The sequence below is a fragment of the Salvelinus fontinalis genome, chromosome 2, assembly GCF_029448725.1.
Source record: "Salvelinus fontinalis isolate EN_2023a chromosome 2, ASM2944872v1, whole genome shotgun sequence".
Lineage (NCBI taxonomy): Eukaryota > Metazoa > Chordata > Actinopteri > Salmoniformes > Salmonidae > Salvelinus > Salvelinus fontinalis.
In genome coordinates, this window is record NC_074666.1 from 78,448,532 (window position 1) to 78,471,993 (window position 23,462).

Below are 23,462 nucleotides of genomic sequence, written 5' to 3' on the forward strand. Positions count from 1 at the left end.
TTAAATTGATTGGACAAGATTTGGAAAGGCACACACCTGTCTATAAAGAGGTCCCACAGTTGACAGTGCATGTCAGAGCAAAAACCAAACCATGAGGTCAAAGGAATTACCTGTAGAGCTCTGACACAGGATTGTGTCGAGGCACAGATCTGGGGAAGGGTACCAACACTTTTCTGCAGCATTGAAGATCCCCAAGAACACAGTGGCCTCTATCAGTCTTATAATGGAAGAAGTTTAGAACCACCAAGACTCTTCCTAGAGCTGGCTGCCCAGCCAAACTGAGCAATCGGTGAAGGGCCTTGGTCAGGGAGGTGACCAAGAACCCGATGGTTACTTTGACAGAGCTCCAGAATTCCTCTGTAGAGATGGGAGAACCTTCCAGACAACCATCTCCTCAGCACTCCACCAATCAGGCCTTTATGGTAGAGTGGCCAAACGGAAGCCACTCCTCAGTAAAAGGCACATGACAGCCCGCTTGGAGTTTACCAAAAGGCACCTAAAGACTCTCAGACTAGTGATGTATTGAATACATTTTTGGATGATACTGATAACCGATATATTTTTTTTAAGTTGCGGCATTTCAAGCATTCTAGTACAGTTAGACAGTTAACACACACATGGACGCAGCGGTCTAAGGCACTGCATCTCAGTGCGAGAGGCATCACTACAGTCCCTGGTTCGAATCCAGGCTGTATAACATCCGGCCGTGATTGGGAGTCCCATAGGGCGGTGCACAATTGGCCCAGCGTCATCCAGGTTTGGCCGGGGTAGGTCGTCATTGTAAATAAGAATTTGTTCTTAACTGACTTGCCTAGTTAAATAAAGGTTAAATAATAAAGAGTGTAGTTGGTTCTGGTATTTGAACCTGTGTACCATGATCACATCTAGTGGGGATAGAAAAAAAAATACACACACACACCCGGTGTAACCAAGGTGTAAGACTCTCTCTCCTGACTTAATGACCCTGACCTTAGAGGGAGAAGAAGCCTTTTGGGGTAGCCTACTGTACCAACCAGGAAGATCTCAATCAAAGAAGATCACCTGGCAGAGCTTTGCTCTAATAGCTGCTGCCGAGTGAGCCATCAAGATCAAAAAACAGGGAGAGCTCAGTTGCAGTGCATCTACCTATTTTCTTGCAATGGTCTAAAGTTTGTTTTAGGACGTGGAAAAGCAGATAAGAGTTCATATTAGTGTGGCAAGAATAACATGAATGACACAAGTTAGTTTTAAATCCTTTGTGAAACATCCTTTTGATTGCATGGCTGCACTGAAGTAGCAGCCTGCATCACATCCACAGTGTATACTGACTTGTTCATGGAAGTGGCCAATCCCTTCTCCACCCCCACATCTATAATGACCTGAGCTTCTGGATGACGGAGAGGAGAGCTTTAGCAGAGTAGGCTGTGGAGCTCCTGCGTTGGAGGTGCTTCAGTGTCTCTGTACTCCGGTGCAACCCAGGGCGAAACGCAGCCTACTCCCCCTCCCTCCACTGCACCCTCTTCTATCGCTTCTCTCTACCTCTCTTCCTAGTCCCACGCTGAGGATTGGATGCTGGAACAGAGGGGCGGAGGGGTATTTTTAGCCAGCACCGTGTGCTGAAACAGCAGAGAGCCCTGTGCCCTAGCAAGGACAAAATCCACCATCCGGAAGAGGGAGAGAGAGATTGGAATAGAGAGAAAAATATATATATTCAGAAGAAAATTACATTTCTGTAGCCCCTGAGGAAAAGGCTTTAAAGAGGGGAGCCGGTGTCACGCCTAGAGACACCGATAAAGATGAAGATACATTTATCTCTAATATTCTGTCCAGGATGATGTTTAACTGCATTTATCTCTAATATTCTGTCCAGGATGATGTTTAACTGCATTTATCTCTAATATTCTGTCCAGGATGATGTTTAACTGCATTTTTTCTAAGAGGAAAATGTAGGCCTAATCCAATTTATATTTATGCCTCCAATGGCACACATAAATTGCATTATCTGCCTATGCCTTGATTCTAATGTTTAAACCATTCTGAGAAGAGCCATGAAGTCTGAAATATCTTATGCTAATATGTCTATAAATAAATGGCCTATGAGAGCGCACACTTGCACATCAGCAAGAGTGAAAGCTGCAATATCAGTCTCCAGCAACCCATTTTCTATATTTGAGTGCATCTCGTGTCTGTTCATACACTCCGTACTTATTTGGACAGCGAAGCAAAAACATACATTTTGGATTTGAGAGCAAATGTTTCATATGAGGGTACATAATGTCCCCTTTTATTTTAGGGTATTTTCCTACATATCTGTTTTACCATTTACAAATGAAAGCACTTGACCTTCTGAAGTTGTCATAAGTATTTGGAAAAATTCACGTGTATTAAAGTAGTCGAAAGTTTAGTATTTGCTTCCATATTCCTAACACGCAATGACTACTTCAAGCTTGTAACTCTACAAATTTGTTAGATTCATTTGAAGTTCATTTTGGAGTCACTTTTTTGTGATTAGAATGTTTTTTAACACTTAATGTGGATGCTATAATCATGAATGCAGAGTGGCGCAGCAGTATAAGGCACTGCATCTCAGTGCTAGAGGCGTCAATACAGACCCTGGTTAGATTCCAGGCTGTATCACAACCGGCCGTGATTGGGAGTCCTATAGGGCGGCACACAATTTTCCCAGCGTCGTTAGGGTTTGGCCGGGGTAGGCCGTCATTGTAAATAAGAATTTGTTCTTAACTGACATGCCTAGTTAAATAAAAGGTTACATAAATAAATGAATGAATCCTGACTAATGATGAGTGCAAAAGTTAGAAACGCAAAATTATACCCCCAAGACATGCTAACCTCACCATTAACAATAACAGGGGAGGTTCAAAAAAAATAAAAAATTGGGGTAGGGTGTTATGATATTTCTAAAACAGATATACATGAAAATACCCTCACATAAAAAGGTGACATTCTGTACTGTAGCCTCAAAACATTTGATCTCAAATCCAAAATGCTGGAGTACAGAGCCAAATTAAAATGTTTTAGCTTCACTGTCCAAATAAATACGTGTGTGTCAAGGTAAACAGCCCTCATTGATTGAGCTTATAGCTGAAACGAGGCAAGCCACCAATGTGTGTCAGTGTGCTAATCTCTGCATACAAGAGGAGAGTAGGGATGATAGGATCACGCCTCTAAGCCTTCTTAGCCTGTGCCCAATGCTAATGGCTGAGGGAACAAAGCAACAGTAATACTAATCTAATACTAGTCTATGTTCCAAAACAGGACAAAACAGTTTTTTACATATCAATGGAAATAGGCCTAGCTATTATGTATGGCCAGAGAATATCATCAGGGCCCTCTGTGTCTGCCTGGTTGGAAAGCTCCATCCATCTGCCTTCATAACAGATCATTTGTCCTCCTGTATAATTTAATTTTTTGACTCCGAGTCAAACCAAGCTTTAAAATCCCTTGGGTACAACGCTGAACAATCCCTCACTCGTGCTCAGAGAACAGCCAAGAAAATGAGGGATGTAGCCTAAAGCGAGTAAAAACCAAACGAAAAAGCCCTGGCCTCATGTTAGCCTGTCGATTCCCCTGACCAGCACACTAGCCAGAGCTTCTTAGGAGCCACTGTTTTGAGAGAGAATATAAGGCAGCCTTTGAGTGGTGACTTGAGCCACTACAGATGTTATCTGCCCTGGGGCTAATGCTGCTTGTAAGCCTTGGTAAGAAACTCCAGTTTTACCATCTTGTTAAAGTGCACTCTCGCACACACACACAAAGATATGCTGCTCGCCATGTCTCTGCTCTGCTTCTATCGGAGAAATGTGTCTGAGGACCAACAGGGTGTTGTTTGTAGTGCTGGCTTCAGACACTGCATGTCTGTATTTTTCTTGTCGTACCAGTAAAACACATTACACACAGCTACGAAAAAGCCAAAACAAATGTACCCCCATAACGCACATAAGCCTAAGGGTGTTTGCACTATATCAAAACATATGTTGTTCCTACAACAGAAAGCCATCTAAGACTCCTAGTGACAGCTTGCGGTAGAGCCCTCCGTTTCTATGTTCTAGTTATGATAAATGCATACTCTCAAAGTTAATGTATTGTCATATCAAAGAGGTCCAATGCGGGCTGGCAAAGACATCTTCGTATCAGAGATTGGTCAGCTGTTTGACTACAATGTTGATGAAGTGCGCACGCTGCAGAATCAGCAAATTCACCAAGGTTTGACACAGCCAGCACCATAAAGCAGAGATTAAATAAATATTGGGAGATCAATTCCAGTACAGGCTGCAGAGGCTCCATGCTGGTGCCTTCCAGGTCTCTTCTGGCTATTACGCTACTGATTCCAGTCCAGGCAAAAGGGTCAGCCCGTGACTGGCGGTGTACTCTCTGTCTACCTCTCCTCTCTAATCTTAATTTCATCCCCATCTCTCTGGAGGTGGTTATAAACCGAAGTTGTTTAAAATCAGGTTATGACAAATCAGGTTATGTGTTGTGAAGCTAGCCACAATAAGGATTAGGCACAATAGTGGAATTTGAGGATTGCCTTCAAAATAAAAGTATGTCATTGACAGTGATGCAAATGAACACAAATAGTAGAATTATTGGTGCAACCTAGTTTCGGATGCCTCAAAAGGAGTATTGTTCTCGCTTCATCCAAAACAATAACATGCAGCCTGTTTCAGCTGAATTGACCATACCTCATTTACATAATGGTTTTGGGAAATTATCCCTTCAAACTGTAGTTCTGATGCTGCTGACCTACATCTTAAGCTCAGCCTCAGGCCTCCAAGACCAGGATCTGATAAACACCAGCAGGATATTCATTGGTGGTACCTTTCATAACAACAGTAGTGGCCTTATTGATCCAGAAGAGAAGGAAATGCACCAGGGCACTCTGTAGCCCAGAGTTACAAAACCTGGTGATTCAGAGCCGATTGGGCAGACCGGCCGCGGGCCAGTTGATTGAGAAATTATCGAAAACCACCCTGGAGATGAATGAAGGGTAATTCCGAGCTGATTCCTAAACCCATTGCCATCATCCCACCAGGATGATGAGGCAAGTTTCCATATATATATATATATATTATATACACACACACACACAGTTGAAGTCAGAAGTTTACATACACTTAGGTTGGAAAAAGGGGGATGCTTGCAAGCTGAAGAACACCATCCCAACCGTGAAGCACGGGGGTGGCAGCATCATGTTGTGGGGGTGCTTTGCTGCAGGATGGACTGGTGCACTTCACAAAATAGATGGCATCATCAGGATGGAAAATTATGTAGATATATTGAAGCAACATCTCAAGACATCAGTCAGGAAGTTAAAGCTTGGTCTCAAATGGGTCTTCCAAATGGATAATGACTCCAAGCATACTTCCAAAGTTGTAGCAAAATGTCTTAAGGACAACAAAGTCAAGGTATTGGAGTGGTCATCACAAAGCCCTGACCTCAATCCCATAGAACATTTGTGGGCGGAACTGAAAAGGTGTGTGCGAGCAAGGAGGCATACAAACCTGACTCAGTTACTCCAGCTCTGTCAGGAGGAATGGGCCAAAATTCACCCAACTTATTGTGGGAAGCTTGTGGAAGACTCCCCAAAACGTTTGACCCAAGTTAAACAATTTAAAGGCAATGCTACCAAATACTAATTGAGTGTATGTCAACTTCTGACCCACTTGGAACGTAATAAAATAAATAAAAGCTGAAATGAATCATTCTCTGTACTATTATTCTGACATTTCACATTCTTAAAATAAAGTGGTGATCCTAACTGACCTAAGACAGGGACTATTTACCAGGATTAAATGTCAGGAATTGTGATAAACTGAATTTAAAATGTATTTGGCTAAGGTGTATTTCTAACTTCTGACTACAACTGTATATAGCAACGTAATAAAGGTATGAAATTACTTTTATTTCAAATACAACCTCTTTTTGGACTTAGTTGTGGTGAATTGTACAAGTGTACAAATATTATAATCATGTCCTGGACCCCTGAACAGCTGCACCGACAAAAATTGTCCCGTGGTTCAATCTAGTAGCCTACCCCTGGTCTATACTGTAAATTGGCCAATCTCCACAGTCTTTACTGTAGTACTGTTAATATTCATACAATGGTAGTATGGTACATACTATGATGTTTCTTTGAAAATCTGTATGTTTCTTTCCAAGTAGGCTATAGGCTATTGCAGGGAATAAATGAGATAAATGACTGATAAAGCAGCAGCTGTTACGTAAACAGTAGAAGAAGTGCACCAGAAGCCGGTTTTAGGAACAGGTCGAGTAAACAGAGGGCATAGTCTACATCTGTCTATTCTCCTACTGTAGGAGGGCCACACCCTAAAACAGAAACAGGTGACACACACAGAATGGTGTCTTCTTGTATAAACACCTGGTGAATACTTTAAGATAGTGTTCTGCCTATGGGGCTGGCTGTGGTCAGACCTGCCTGCAGTCTATGGAGGAGAAGTCTCCACTGTTTAAAGAGCTATGTAGTGTAGGCCAATTGTAACTCAGCCCATGAATCTCCATTACAGCACTAAGCTCTCCATCTCCTCCACCATGTTTTTGGGACTGTTTTTTTTTTACCCTCTCCCATTCTTTTCAGTACATATTTGCCAGCGTTCTCTCTGTCCCTCTCTGTTCTGTATCTCTGTCTGGGTATTGTATGTTGGCCCCCTCCCTGTCCCTGCCCTTTCTCTGCTACAATCTCATTAATTATACAGCAGAGTGCAGGAATCCACCAGCCCCAGTGGGAGGTCACTGCTCCACTCCACCAGTAGGAGATACAGAACTGGCTGGCTTTCCTCCGTTCATATAGACAAACGGTGGAGACGCTACATACGTTAGCTATAGCAGTTATATAGCCTAGATTAAAATCAGCACTCCTCTGTAATCTAGTGTTAGGTATAGATGGTATGAAGAGAGAAATGCGGCAATAAAAACAAAGGCTTCTGAAAGAGCCCAGATCCTCCCTCTACTCTGAATTTCAGTAGATTGTCTCCTTTTTTCCTTCCCCTTCTCTAGCGGAAGCAACAGAATGGGGATGTGGTGAAGCTCACCCCCCCTTTAAACCTGCATAATAAACAGGCCCGTGCTGATCACATGGGCTCGTTGGAGGTAGTTCAAAGTCAATGATCACTGGAGGCTTATGGAAGGCTTGGTGGGAATGAGCTGATGAGAAACGTATGGAAAGCTGTGTGCTCAGGGGACAGAGGCTGATGCTATTACCTCTGTAATGAGGGGAGGGAATGGGGAGCAGTGGTCACTGCGGGTTGCCAGTGTATATGGACAATGGCCATCTCCTAGCACCACACACAAATGGTCACATTATGTAGATGTGGAAGGAAAGATAGGAGGCAAAAATCAACCATTCTATGCAGGGTAATGGGCTAAAAGTGGTGGCCACTTTCGCAAGGCCGCTGTATAAAGCAATTAGGTTCCATGCCCATGTGAGGCATTAAACCTTGAAACAGCATGGCTCGGTGGCGCATCCACTCACTGAACCTGACTTGAAGACATTTTATCTCTATCCAGTCTTCAGCACTATGATATGGTTTTCCTTCATGGAACAGACAAGAATCCCATGTGTGCACTGTTTCTAGCATAGTGCAGCGTATGCCGTAATATAGAGATGTATCGTCCAGCCCTGCTCTTTACAACTCAATCCTGCAGGGGACCACTAAAGCAGATACCCGGACGGTGCTACCGAAAACTATAACAGCTGTCTGTTTGGGGATCATGTCAGTTTCTGATTATCTGCAAAAGGAAACAGATGTCTAGTGGTAAAACGCTCATCCTATATAACTACTGCCGTACACACCTTTTCTACTCATATACTGTCCATACATACCATTATCTACATATACACTGAGTGTACAAAACAGGAACACCTTCCTATTATTGAGTTGCACCCCCTTTTGCCCTGGCACCTACTACCGAATCCCTTTCAAAAGCACTTAAATATTTTGTCTTGTCCATTCACCCTCTGAATGGCACACATACACAATCCATGCCTCAATTGTCTCAAGGTTTAAAAATCATTCTTTAACCTGTCTACCCCCCTTCATCTACACGGATTTAACAGGTGACATCAATAAAGGGAGACAGTGTTTTGAGACAGTGTCTATTGTTTTGTATTGTTAGATATTACTTCACTGTTGGAGCTAGAAACACAAGCATTTCACTGCACCTGCAATAATATCTGGAAAATGTGTACGCGACCAATAAAATTTGATTTGAAAACAGATATTCAGGGTCTACTCTATAAAACTGGAGGGGAAAATAAAATCATGGCCACCTTGAAGTTTTTTTTAATTTTGTTGTTACTTCAAAGTCGGGTGAAGGTCGAAAAGCTCAGATTTTGAAGACCGCAAACACCAACAAACATGGGCTAGATGCTTGCTGTTTAGGCCTTTCTATCAGAGAGAATTAGAGAGGTGCAGATGAAAGAATCAATACATGAGCTCATAATTACCCATTTGGAGAACATATTTACAAATTGAGATATTAGAGATTGAAACTTACACCCAAAAGAGAAATAGCCTATTGGATTAGATGTTTCTCTAGAACAATCAAAACGGATTGTGTTCTCATACTGAGTACGACCAATCATCACAGATTAGTGTAGCCTCCAGATGCACCACAGATAGCCTTCCACAGGAATGCACAAGATTGCTCTTTAATGGTCAGTCTTGATTGGTTCTACCAGGAAGCGGAGCGTCTGACTAGGCTATTTAAAAAAAAAACATACAAAAGCACACACATAAAATGTGCGCACACACACAGCCTTACCTGGTGCATGATGTTCTGAAATCAATGACAGATTATCTATAAATCAGCTTTTCAAATGGAAGTAATTCCGAGCCATGGAGAGGCTGTATTTTCAAGTGCAGGGGGAAAGGAAGGCACTGAAGTGCTTCAGTTCAAATGTAGGCTAGGCCAATATACATCTAGAAGCAAATTCTATGCACTCCAGTAATTTTATAAATAATACCCAACATATTAAAATATGGCGCTTGACCAGATAGACTATGTCTATGCCAACCACCATGCAAACCACAATCTGTACCCACTCGGGCAAAGGTGTTTAGAGGTGACAGCAATATGTCTGGTAAAAAAAAGAAGAAAAAAAAGACGTTACTGTCCAATCTAACAACTTAGAAAGACCGATGAGAACAGGTGATCAAATACTTATGTCATGCAAATAAATGCAAATGAATTACTTAAAAATCATACAATGTGATTTTCTGGATTTTTGTTTTAGATTCCGTCTCTCACAGTTGAAGTGTACCTATGATAACAATTACAGACCTCTACATGCTTTGTAAGTAGGAAAACCTGCAAAATCGGCAGTGTATCAAATACTTGTTCTCCCCACTGTACATGAATAGTATTTCAATTGACTGCTTTCCTTATATGAACTGTAACTCAGTAAAATCATTGAAATTGTTGCAATCATATTTTTGTTCAGTACATGTACGCGGTCTCTGAAGACGAGGTGGCACCATGGCATGGATGGCGGGAACGAGATGATGGCCTCAGGAGAGGGAAATAGAAGAGGGAGGAATGGGATCAAAACAGCCATCTGATCAGATCAGAAGGCCCTGGTGGCACGCTCCATTGGAGACGACATGTACTGGGACTTCAGTGGAGTCCTGGAAGTCTGAGCTAGAGACTGAATAAACCTGGGGGTGAGGTTGCCAGAAAGGATCTGTAAGATACTCCTCTTCAGTCTACCTACAGTGCTAGGTGCAACATACGCCAGATGACACTACCGTTTATTTTTGTTCTAATCCTGAGTTTGAGTCGGCTTCATTTTAACATGGAAAAAAGACAAAAAGGAGAACAATTATGGCTTTGTTAATGAGGAGACTTGAATTAAATTGGTCTCAAAAAGTAGAATATAAGCAAACGGATAATTTGTGAAACTGAAAGATGTGAATGTTTGAGCTGATGTAAATTAGGCTAATTCCATGATGGAGCCGGCAGCCGTGTCACCTTGACATGGTTGAATCACACTGGCCTCCTGATGATGAGCGGTGACAAGTGCCGCTTCCTGGAGTGACTGCAGTCATCCCTCACCGATAACATTTATGAGAATTTACAAATCTATTCCATTAGGCAAACGCTGTGGTCCAGTGAAAATGGCTGCATTCACAGCTGTTTTTCTCCTCTGCATAGCAGGTGACACATTGCTTGCTGTAGTGTAGACAGTATTGTTCAGTGGTCCATTTAAATTAAACTGCTGTGCGACAGAAAAATAAATAGAGGGATGTATTTCTTTAACTCTTTCTAAAAACAAATTGCACTGCACCAGAGACTTGGTTGGCTGAATTATTTCCCCCCCATCATTCAGCTGAGCTCTTATGGTGCAAGTCAACACTTCTTCAAATCAAGTTGTTTTGAAATTGCTTACTGAGGAAGGAGAGGATACAATGGAACCACTTATATGTCAACATGCAAGGTAACTCAGCATTCTCTTGAAGTCCACAACATGACCCCCAAGTAAAATTTGTGCATACAATGTGACTATCAATTAGCAGGGTTCAGTGGTGTAAAGTACTTCAGTAAAAAAAAAAAATACTTTAAAGTACTACTTAACCTCCCTGGTACAAGTGGGACACTAGCGTCCCACCTCGACAACAGCCAGTGAAATTGCAGGGCGCCAAATTCAAAACAACAGAAATCCCATAATTAAAATTCCTCAAAGATACAAGTATAATACACCATTTTAAAAATAAACTTCTTGTAAGTCCAACCACAGTGTCCGATTTCAAAAAGGCTTTACTGCGAAAGAACACTGCGATTATGTTAGGTCAGCACCTAATCACAGAAAACCATACAGCCATTTTTCCAGCCAAAGAGAAGAGTCACAAAAAGCAGAAATAGAGATCAAATTCACTAACCTTTGATGATCTTCATCAGATGGCACTCATAGGACTTCATGTTACACAATACATGTATGTTTTGTTCGATAAAGTTCATATTTATATGCAAAAATGTCAGTTTACATTGGCGCGTTATGGTCAGAAATGCATTGTCTCAAACAAACATCCGGTGAAAGTGCACAGCCACATCAAATTACAGAAATACTCATCATAAACATTGATAAACGATACAAGTGTTAAAAATACGAATACAGATAAACTTCTCCTTAACCTGTTGGGGATGGGGGCGCTGTTTAGACTACTTATGCTAATTTGGCTAATTTTTTAAACGGCTTCCCACAAAATCCTTGATCGTACAATATGCATATTATTATTATTATTGGATAGAAAACAGTCTATAGTTTCTATAGGAGTTGAAATTTTGTCTCTAAGTGGAACAGAGCCCATTCTACAGCAATTTCCCTGACATGGAGTCAGATTTGAGAAATGTTGGCCACTGTTCTGAAGTCATTTAAAAGGGCACTGTCGTTGCTATGACTATACGGACACTTCTTACGTCTTCCCCTGGATGCCTTTACGTGATGACGATTCCAACGGGGTCGATTGCGCGTTCACAGGCCCTACAAATGAAAAAACCCTGAAGCTAGTCATTCTTTGGGAGCTGCGTCATGAGCCAAGAGGACACCGGCGATTTTGGGACATTTATTTTTGCAACGATGTGAAAAGTTGGGCACGCTTTTCAGTTCATCCCGAACGCAGTTGACATTTCCACATGGCAAGAGGACAGCTTTCCACCAAAAGACGATTTCTCCCAAGAAAGGATCCTTTGCCCAAGATACTGATGGAAGAACAGCTCAAGGTAGGACATTTTTATTATGATAAATCGTGTTTCTGTCGAAACATTTTAGTGGCTTAGGACGCCATGTTTTTTGACGTAGCTTCGCTTGGCGCAAACTGTATTGAAAAGTAAGGATAAATTAAAAAATGTAATAACGCAATTGTATTAAGAATTAAATTGTCTATCAATCCCTGTCCACCCTGTATTTTTTAGTCACGTTTATGAGTATTTATGTATAAGAGTAGATCACTGTCTAAGTGGCGCAAGGACATTTTCTGACCAGCTGAGCTACATTTCACATTGTCTAACCATGATTTTGGGGGCTAAATATAAACATTTTCGATCAAACTGTATATGCATGTTGTAATGTGATGTTACAGGAGTGTCATCGGAAGAATTCTGAGAAGGTTAGTGAAAAAATTAATATCTTTTGGCGATGTTGACTTTTATCGCTCACTTTGGCTAGAATCAATGCTGGGCTGCTAATTGCTATGTGCTAAGCTAATATAACGATTTATTGTGTTTTCGCTGTAAGACACTTAGAAAATCTGAAATATTGTCTGTATTCACAGGATCTGTGTCTTTCGATTCGTGTATGCTGTGTATTTTTACGAAATGTTTGATGATTAGTAGTTAGGTAAACACGTTGCTCATTGTAATTATTCTAGTCCATTTGTGATGGTGGGTGCAATTGTAAACTATGAAGTCTACCTGAAATATGCACTTTTTTCTAACAAAACCTATCCCATACCATAAATATGTTATCAGACTGTCATCTAATGAGTTTTTTTGTTGGTTAGGGGCTATAAATATCTTAGTTTAGCCGAATTGGTGATGGCTACTGGTGTTGGTGGACAAATAAAAGATGGTGGATTATGCTAATGTGTTTTTAGGTAATAGATGTACATCTTTACATATTGTGTCTTCCCTGTAAAACATTTTAAAAATCGGAAATGTTGACTGGATTCACAAGATCTGTGTCTTTCATTAGCTGTATTGGACTTTAATGTGTGAAAGTTAAATATTTTTAAAAAATATTTTTTTTGAATTTCGCGGCACTGGTTTTTCAGTGGGGGGGGGGGGGGGGGGTGTGCCGCTAGCGCCACGCTGATCCTAGACAGGTTAATGCAACCGCTGTGTCAGATTTCAAAAAGGCTTAACGACGAAAGCACACTTTGCGATTATGTTAGGTCTGCACCTAACCACAGAAACCCATACAGCCATTTTCCAGCCAATGAGAGTGTCAAAAGTCAGAAATAGCATTAAAATTAATCACTTACCTTTGATGATCTTCATCTGGTGGCACTCCCAGGTCTCCATGTTAGACAATAAATGTTTGTTTTGTTCGATAATGTCCCTCTTTATGACCAAATACCTCCGTTTTGTTCAGGCGTTTTGTCCAGTAATCCGAATGCTTAAGGCACTAATAAGTCCAGACGAAAACTTTTTTTAAGTACAATAAAGGTTAGTAGAAACATGCCAAACGATGTTTAAAATCAATCCTCCGGTTGTTTTTGTCATAAATAAATCAATAATATTTCAACCGGACAAAAGCTTTGTCAATAGGAAAGGACAAGCAAGAAAGGCGCATTCCCGAACAGGCACATGGCTGATGTATGGAAATTTCCACTGGCCACTGATTGAAAGTGCTGTATCTCCCTCATTTTTCAGAGTAGAAGCCTGAAACAATGCCTAAAGACTGGCCGCGTGTAGAGGAAGCCATAGAGACCGTGAACTGGGTCCTAAGTCTTTGTATGGTGGATAGGCTTTCAATGGAAAAACAGCCTTTCAAAATAATAGTACTTCCTGGTTGAATTTCTCTGGTTTTTGCCTGCCATATCAGTTCTGTTATACTCACAGACATTATTTTACCAGTTTTGGAAACTTTAGAGTGTTTTCTATCCAAATCTACTAATTATATGCATATCCTATCTTCTGGGCCTGAGTAGCAGGCAGTTTAATTTGGGCACGCTTTTCATCCAAAATTCCGAATGCTGCCCCCTACCCTAGTGAAATTAAGTAGTTTTTGGGGGTACCTGTACATTACTATTTATAATTTTGACAACTTTTACTTAACCACATTCCTAAAGAAAATAATGTACTTTTTACTCCATACATTTTCCCTGACACCCAAAAGTATTCTTTACATTTTGAATGCTTAGCAGGACACTTATAAATAGAACGTCCCTCGTCATCTCTACTACTGTGAAATGCCACCTTAACTGTGTGGCAACACAAAAATCTTTGGCAATTGAAACAAGAAACCGAGTTTGGTTGACTAGGGCCAGTTCTTATCATATTATTATAAGGGAGGGGTATTTGTCTGTGCTTTAGTAACCCCAAATAATCAAAACATTCTCTCTCTTTCACTCAGGATGGTGACTCAGGATTCGATATCAGGAAATAATACAGCATTGTAACCAAAAGTCTTGTCTGCTGGTATCTTGGAACCAGATTGACATTGGCCCACATCAAAGAAACAACAAACGGAAGACATGTGCGCGCGCACACGCACACACACACACACACACACACACACAAAACCACAGAGCCAAAGCAAACAAAGCAATACTGACCCTGATGTGTGGTCTCAACAGGAACTTTTAGCCTCCTCGATATTATTAGCGCTAGTTGAGTGGCACTGACAATTAAATCTAGCCCACAGGATTGCATGCTGCATAGCCCTAGACGAGAGAGAAAAAAGGGCCTGACGCCAAAAACCTCCCTCCTCCCACTCTGTCTATGGGGCCAGCTGAATTGTGTCCTGTAGGAGGTCAAATTGGGCATGGAGATAAGAGCCAGGCGACAGCAGAGAGCCCACCTGTAGGAGGTTGTGGGTAATTGAGAGTCAGGGGGTCAGGCTCTCACAAGTTGGCCTGGATTCAACTACAAAAAACGGTCACTTACAACAACTTCCTGCTTTTTGAACATGAAGGACCTCTTTAGGTTATGTTGATGGTTACAGTCGGTTACAATCATTTTATTGTGATTCCACACAAACATTTTTAAGGAGAGATGTCAATTGTCTTTCCATAGTTTGGATGCATAGGCACCCAATTCCGTAATAACATTATGTAATAAATGACATAAATGGGAAAACTTCTGAGAAAGACTGTCCTTTCACAATATTCAGCCAAATATATTGAAAGCCCTTTTCGGAAGAGTAGGACAAGCCAAACCTGCTGCTCGAACATACAGTCCGTCATACTGCGCTGATCACAGCAATATGCCATCTCCAAATTTGACTCAAGAGGAAAATCTACTTGCATGTCAGATTCTCAACCATCTTATCGCTATAGCAAACACCAAAAGGTGAAACAGCTGTGACCATTGATAATCTCATCCCAATCAAAGCAAAGGGAGAAAGGTGTGCGTGAGTCTAACAAACAGGCAGCCAGTAAGATAAACCTGAGGTGGGAGGCTTGGGAGCAAAGGGATGAATTGAGATGGTGTTAGTGAATACAGCTTCACTTCATGGCATGGCTTTTAATGACCCTGCAGTAAAGGCATGGCAGCAGCTCAAGTTTTCCTCTAAGCATTGGAGGTGTGGCAGTTATGGGGACTTACTACATGCGAGAGTCACAGTAGCTCACCAGGCACGCAGCACAGACTTAAATTTACATATCTGACTGCAGACAGGCAACGCTGTGTGACTGTGTTTAATAATCAAGGTTCCCCTAAACGAAGAATAGCAGCCGTGACAAATCCATAACAATGCCCCCCTTTATAATGTTGTGCAAAGAATCCATTTATCAGTCAAATACTCTACTAGGCTATATGATTGGGCTGCAACTGAGGTATAAAAAAAAACATCTAAATCAATCTTACATTGTTTCATAACATTCTACTGGAAAATGGTTTCAGACATTTTTAAAAGGATGCATTAAATTGCTTGGCACAACAGTCTTAGATGTGTTGACTTTACTTTCCCATCATAGCGGTATATCTTGGTAGCAGCCAGGTGTTAGTGGTAGTGCACTCTTCACAGGAGAGGTGCTTCCTGAGACTGCATTCTCTTCAGGCATTTAAGGAAAACCCATTTAACCTCAGTCAGAAGAGCTTATTAGAGCAATAAGCTTAGGGAGAAAAAAAAATCTGTGTATTCAACATAACTAAGGTAACCTTGTAAACCTGTAAGTATACAAGTAGGAGGGCCTCCCGAGTGGTGCAGTGGTCTAAGGCTGTACCACTAGAGATCCTGGTTCGAGTCCAGGCTCTGGACACTCATGGGGCAGCGCACAATTGGCCCAGCATCGTCCGGGTTAGGGAAAGGGTTTGGCCGGCAGGGATGTCCTTGTCCCATCGTGCACTAGCAACTCCTGTGGCGGGCCGGGCGCAGTGCACGCTGACACGGTTGCCAGGTGCACGGCGTTTCCTTCGACACATTGGTGCGGCTGGCTTCCGGGTTAAGTGGGTATTGTGTCAAGAAGCTTGGGTTGGGTTGTGTTTCGGAGGACGCACGGCTCTCGACCTTCACCTCTCCCGTATGGGAGTTGCAGCGATGAGACAAGAATGTAACTACCAATTGGATACCACAAAATTGGTGAGAAAACATGATAAAATATATAAGAAGAAAGAAAGAAAGAACACAAGTAGGCCTATGGCATCAAGACTAGCAACTTTGAGAAATTACACTGCTCAGGACTGCTATTTATTGTACATCAGATCTAATTGGCTTCCCTCAGCAGCCTGTACAAAATATTTTCACTTATTGCATGTTAAAAAGGTACAATTAATAAAAGTAAGTCAATGTCATAAAACCTTTCACTTGGTCTAGTGGGGTCCCAGTTCACTATTGTTTTGCTAAGGCCCTTCCATACTCATTCATCACAAAGATCCAAGCAGCCACTCCAGCTGGTAAATCAATTGGCTGAACTGAATTATGATTTTGACATTTCCTCAACAGACACCCCAATCTGGGACAATTTCATCATTGCTGCTGTCTGCTGCGACAGCTGGCCCTATTTCTGTGAAGTACCTTGCTAAAGCCCCCAACCCTAGACCCCAAACTGCACATCCATTTCCCTAATCACTTTTCCACAGCCGCCCTCCGGCACGTGAATGAAAGTTAAAGAAATTGCTACGCGTCAGTCATAAAAAATCTCACCCTGGAGGCACTGGCCAACTGTGATTATTTAATCTGGGTTGTGTTTTAGTTAAGATAGCCTAGCCAGTAGGCTGTCTGACAGTATTTGATTCATGGCCCAACAATGTTTATAAGTAGGAGAAAGGGGGCTTTAGCTGTTTAGAGGGATGGTTCACCCAAAACAAACTCACTTTATCTTATTGAATTTAGGCTACCTCATTTTATGGCGTCACCATGAGGCAATTTGAGCATGCTGTTGGAGACTGCTGTTAGGAAACTGGATTAGCAGAATAAGTAAACAAACCCAAATAGTGGGTCCCTGTGTCAGTGTCCATGGACTACTCTACTGTAGGTAGCCTATCCATAACGGTCACTTCAAGAAAGATTGAGGAGTGATTGAGAAAAAGTTGTGACGAGTGATTGAGGAAAAGTTTTGGGAATAAAGGAGGTCGCATAGAGTCGTTTGAGTGAATAATTGATCACTGAACGTCAAAGAATGATTGTACAGTAGCCTACTGAAGCATTCTCAGCTGCTAGGTCTATTCACACGGTCAAGCCATCAAGCATGTGCGCAGGTGAATTCACTGTTGAGCGTGCATTCCACCTGTCAATCATTTGAACTACTCTGTCACCTGCAAGCATAGACATAAAAACCAGTAGATAGTGATAGATCTGACATCATCAGCGTATTGCTATGCAAAACTCCCGATGACGCATGAAGCCAGAAGTATTTGAAGTGCGCCATACTGCTGAATTGGGCTGAATGGCAACAACAACAAAAACGCTAAGGATTATGGTGAAAGTGGCAGTAACTAGCAAAGGATCATGGTCGATGTAGTCGATTTCATCCTGCCTGAGAGAGTCAACCCAACGCTGCTGGGTGCACATGCAAAGAGCGTGCATGGGGGCGTGAGCCTCCCCGTAGCCTGCCAGTCCGTAATAGTTCTGTGTCAGCACGTGGTCCTGTGTGACGACAAATGTAGTAGTCAGAATAATTCAATATTTCATTGAATATCTCGATTTGTAGCGAAATATAAAATAATTCACTGCGGGGATCAAACTAATTTTAGAGCCCAAAACGGCAGTCCAATATATTTTTTTAAAAGACCGCTCTGGCGATCGTAATTTACATAGGCTTTCTAAATTGCCATAAATGTTTAATGCTTTTCGACCTGTCCCCAAATTAATATAATTAGTTCAGAGTTTGTTTTGATATTTCAACTTGCTTGTCCTGATCCTGTCTGGTATGGGGGGCAAAATCAACATGCGTGCGATGGCGCAGACACACGTTCGGTCTGGTCAGCGTGTTAGATTACGCATTTTCAAGTGCAACGTTAATAATGATGGTTTTGGGAAACAGCTCAGAGATTTAACTATGCTCCTACGAAGGTTCTAACGATGAACTTAGCCTTAAAGGGACATTTATAAATTGTTCGACTTCATAATCTCCAGCACAATCCCAACATCAACAAAACATAGAAACGTGCCATTTGACATATATTGATGTTGGAGTGGTGCTGGAGATGATGACTATGAAGTAGATTTTTTTTAAACATTCCTCTTTAAGATGCTTTTGGGAAACGCCTAGCTTCTTGAAACGGGTCACATACGGGTCACATATGATTGAAATAAGCTTACTGTATGTATTTATATATATATTATTATTTATTTATTTTTAAATACATTTTAACCCCTTTTCTCCCCAATTTTCGTGGTATCCAATCGCTAGTAATTACTATCTTGTCTCATCGCTACAACTCCCATACGGGCTCGGGAGAGACAAAGGTCGAAAGCCATGCGTCCTCCGAAGCACAACCTGACCAGATTCAAGCCGCACTGCTTCTTAACACAGCGCGCCTCCAACCCGGAAGCCAGCCGCACCAATGTGTCGGAGGAAACACCGTGCACCTGGCCCCCTCGGTTAGCGCGCACCGCGCCCGGCCCGCCACAGGAGTCGCTGGAGCGCGATGAGACAAGGATATCCCTACCGGCCAAACCCTCCCTAACCCGGACGACGCTAGGCCAATTGTGCGTAGCCCCACGGACCTCCCGGTCGCGGCCAGCTGCGACAGAGCCAGGGCGCGAACCCAGAGACTCTGGTGGCGCAGCTAGCGCTGCGATGCAGTGCCCTAGAGCACTGCGCCACCCGGGTGGCCCTGTATTTATATTTGAATGCAGTCAACCCGGTTTTCATCTTAAGTATATATATTTTTAGGAACATATACCCACGTGGGTGATTGAAAGATGAACTAAGGTCCACACTCCAGTCCAGTTGGTAATGCAAAGTTGGTAGTGGTAATGCACCTTAAAGTTGGTTGCCAACCAGCCTAGTGGTTAGAGCGTTGGACTTGTAACTTAAGGGTTGCAAGATCGAACCCCCGAGCTGACAAGGTACAAATCTGTCGTTCTGCCCCTGAACAAGGCAGTTAACCCAGTGTTCCTAGGCTGTCATTGAAAATAAGAATATTTTCTTAACTGACTAGTTAAATAAAGGTAAAATATTTATTACATTTTTATTTATTTTGTATTAGGTTAAACTCAATGTTTATATTCCAGGTCAAATTAGCTAGCAATAGCAAGCTAGCTAAATTGCCGAACATGTTTAATGCTTTTCGTCCTGTCCCCAAATTAATAGTTGGTTCAAAGTTTGTTTTGATATTTCAACTTGCTTGTCCAGATCGCATCTGGTGTGGAGGGACAAAACCAACATGCGCGCGATGGCGCAAACACACATGCGGTGTGTTAGATTAATCGTTTTCAAGTGCAACGGGAAATAGCTCAGAGATTTAACTATGCTCCTACGAAGGTTCTAACGACGAATTTCGCCTTAAAGTGCCATTTCTAAATTGTTCAACTTCATAATCTCCAGCACCACCACAACATCAACAAAACCTAGAAACACGCCATTTGACATATATTGATGTTGGTGTGGTGCTAGAGATTACATTTCTCTTTAAGATGCTTTTGGGAAACCAGACCCAGTTCTGTCACCACTGGAAATGTAATTAACACATAACCCATAATGGCAGTAATGCATTCACAACCCCCATGCATTTTAAAGTAAACTGGCGCTAGGACATTGAATGCACTAAGATTAAGCATTTATACATTTGGTTTACAGAGCCATTCAGCAAATGCCATGGTATAATTCACCAAGGGTATAGTGACTCTTAATACACAGCTTCTCTATTTAACTAACGTTAGCCAGGGAGGTAGCTGTCATTCTAAATTCAAAGATGTTCAGCAAGCCAGTTTGAGGCGTATGGCGAAGGGATATTCGTCAATAAAAAATACACAAAAGGGGTTTCTTTGTGTAACTGAATGGCCACATTGTTCACTGTGTGGCTTTAGGTTGTACAGCTATATATAACTACAGTAAAATACATGTTCGAAAATTACATGGTTGTCAAATAGCGAATGCTAACTACGTTAGTTTGCTAGCTACCTGCAATACAATAGATGATTGGGACACTTCGATGCGGATATATAACAAGCGCTAGCTAGCTAAGACAGTGCAGCACAGCAGACACCGAACGCTAAAGAACATCACATTATTTGGCTAGGAATAACGTTATTCAGCCAACTCATTCGAATTTCGTGTTTCAAATGTAGCATTGTCATTCGCTGTCACGTACCTTGATTTTTTTCACCTCCTCCACTGTCAAATAAGCCGAGGCAAGAACGTCCCACTGACCATTAAACCCGTGTCAATATCGTAGATAAACGTCAGTGCAATGGCTAGCTAACGTTTCAGCAAGATTTCCAGTCAGCAGCTGGACCACAACACAGCCTTCGCGAGGGTGCGTAAAGATTCGACGTGTTCGATCGTTCCGTCCTTCTCCCACTGAGGCACCTCCTACTCCAGATTTTGAGGGAGGATAAAATCCAGGAATTGCGCTCAATTTGCCTCCAATAATAAGTGAAGAAGAACGATATACCATTCATTATGCGACTGCATTAGAAGGACCAAACATTGCTACGAGGATGTTTGTGTGTGTTGAAAACGCTCTCATAATGTCGCATGAGGCTCGAGGGCTGCTGAATTATTCATGAGGGGGCGGGTGCTCAGATCTTGCGTTCAAAAACAAGTGGGAAGGTGGTATTTTCGAGAAGGGTGCAATTGCAGCCCACAATGTGGGGGCGTTCCTGCACGTGGGCATTCCTGAATCTGCAGGAACTCCTCCCTATACTTTTATTGGTCCATTTTTAAGTTAGGACAGGTGGAGGGCAGTAGGTGGCGTTAATGCACAATAACTTTGGATATCAGCTGCCGATAAACCCCACAGAAGAAGGGGCGGGGGCGACAATGGTAGCTAGCTAGCCGTACACCAGTGGTAGACAGCGTCCTTCGCCCCCCCCTGTCGGGCACTGTTTTCTTCGCAGTTCTGTTGACGAAACGAGGGCAGGTGTTCGGGAGGCGGGAGTGAAGGACACTGTGTGCTAGCTTAGCCAGCTAGTCCTAAGGAGGACTCCGGGACACAGCAGGCGGGAGGCGAGGGCAACACCATGTGCTAGCTAACTAGCAAGCTAGCACATGGTGTCGCTAACTATGAAGTTAGCTTGTTAGCTAGCACACGGTGTCGCCCTAGCCTCCCTTATGCTGTTCCTGCAGATGCAGGAAAGCCCACATGCAGGAACGTCCCATATTGCGGGCTGCAGTTGCACACTATTGGTATTTACCACATACTGACTGGGAAAAATCCCACTTGAACGCCCCTCCAACTCTATCATCCCTGAGCTACAACTTTTTCCACATGCTGACCTCTCACGTCACCTACTAAGAAAATTAGGATACCTCGATAACAGCATTTTTGGCAGCTAAATGCAACAACAAAATATTATTTATTAAAAGCAATCTATTAATTTGGTTTTTGAACACTATACTTTGTTTACAAGCATGATAGATGTTAGTTTATGCTTGACGTAGCTTGTTGGCCGTTAGTCAATCGGCGTATCTCAATTAGTTCAAAGCATGTGCTATCCAACTACTATTTACAACTTCATAACTGGTAATTTCCACCTTCCCACTTGGTTATGAATGCAGCATTGTCAAAGTCGCATTCTGTAAAATGCAAGGTCATGTCAATCAAATGTACATTATTTACGGAATAACTCTGTAGTAACAACATTGTAGGTACATAGGTCCTGCTATGTAATTGCAATTGAGGTTATTTACACAAGTGGAGGGAGGTGTTGTGGGTTACGTAGCCAGTGTCTCCAATCTCGGAATGAGTCATGCTGGCTTCGTCTGACACACACACACTGCTGCAATCTCAGAGTTTTGTTTTGTCTAGGAAAGTTTTCTCGTAGCGAAGATGATGATATCTGTCTGAGATCCACATACCTTGCTTACTCCTGCTTTACATGTGTGTAATCTCTGTGAATCTTTGTGTGGGAAATACTATAATACTCACATATCGCAATACCCACATACTATAGAGATGGAACACTACAATGTACAATCTAACAAATTAACATCCTCTCACCCATCAAATCAAACTTTATTTGTCACATGCGCCGAATACAACAGGTGTAGATCTTACCGTGAAATGCTTACTTTGCCAGTCACAAGTTGGAACATTAAGCTAACTATTTCCTAACTATTTCCTTTTTATTTTGATTTAACTACCTCTTACCTATTGTATATTACCAGAATGAATGTGATAAGATAATGAGGGTGTCACGACTTCCGCCGAGGTCGGTCCCTCTCCTTGTGACGTTCGGCGGTCGACATCACCGGTCTTCTAGCCATCGCTGATCCATCTTTCATTTTCCATTGGTTTTGCGACGTCACCGGTCTTCTAGCCATCGCTGATCCATCTTTCATTTTCCATTGGTTTTGTCTTTATTTTCTACACACCTGGTTTTCATTATCCAATTACATGTTCATGTATTTAACCCTCTGTGTCCCCCATGTTTGTTGTGCGTGATTATTTCTATGTTCAGTTCGGTTCATTATGGTTGGTTTTTCGACGGGTGCTGTGTTCACCCGTGAGTAATATTTACCGTTGGTTTTTGGTCAAGTGTATTTGTTTACCTTGTGCCTTCATTGTTTGAGTAAAGTACGTTGCTCACTCATTTTGCTCTCCTGCGCCTGACTTCATGCACCAGCTACACTCACCTTCTGACAGAATCACACACCAAACCATATGGAGTCAGCAGGAGCAGACAACCCCGGATTAGGGGTCGAGGAGCGCGTCCAGCAGCATGCGGCCATATTACAACATCTCGGCATCGCTATGGATCGCGTCCTGCAGAATCTGGACCACTGGGAGAGAAGAGGAGTTCCTCCAGTGCCTCCACCATCACCACCAAGGACACCACTACTCACCCCTCCTCACCCGGTCCCAATGGGATTTAGCTCGATCTTCCGAAGGAGTATGATGGGACGGCTGCGGGATGTCAGGGGTTCCTACTCCAGCTGGAGCTCTACCTAGCAACCGTCCACCCGGCTCCTTCGGGCTGAGAGAGTGTTGGACCAATTCGAAGATTTCACCCATCGCTTCCGGGCAGTTTTTGACCACCCGCCTGAGAGTAGAGCGGCAGGTGAACGGCTCGTCCAACTTAGGCAGGGGACGAGGAGCGCACAGGAGTTCTCTCTGGACTTTCGGATCCTGGCCGCCAGCGCGGGATGGAATGACCCTGATTGATCACTACCGTT

The 23,462-nt window shown here is 42.5% G+C and overlaps 1 protein-coding gene across 4 annotated transcripts in view; it reads right to left on the bottom strand.

Annotated features, from left to right (window-relative positions):
- Positions 1 to 20,841, bottom strand: part of LOC129827577 (protein TANC2-like) — a 143,147-nt gene extending 122,306 nt beyond the window's left edge. For 2 of the 4 annotated variants that reach the window (XM_055888565.1, XM_055888548.1), the window contains exon 1: positions 20,437 to 20,841. The gene's annotated coding sequence lies outside the window, so the exon portion shown is untranslated. The remainder of the gene's footprint in view (positions 1 to 20,436) is intronic. The other 2 variants (XM_055888574.1, XM_055888556.1) reach the window with 1 other exon arrangement.
- Positions 20,842 to 23,462: the final 2,621 nt, after the last annotated feature.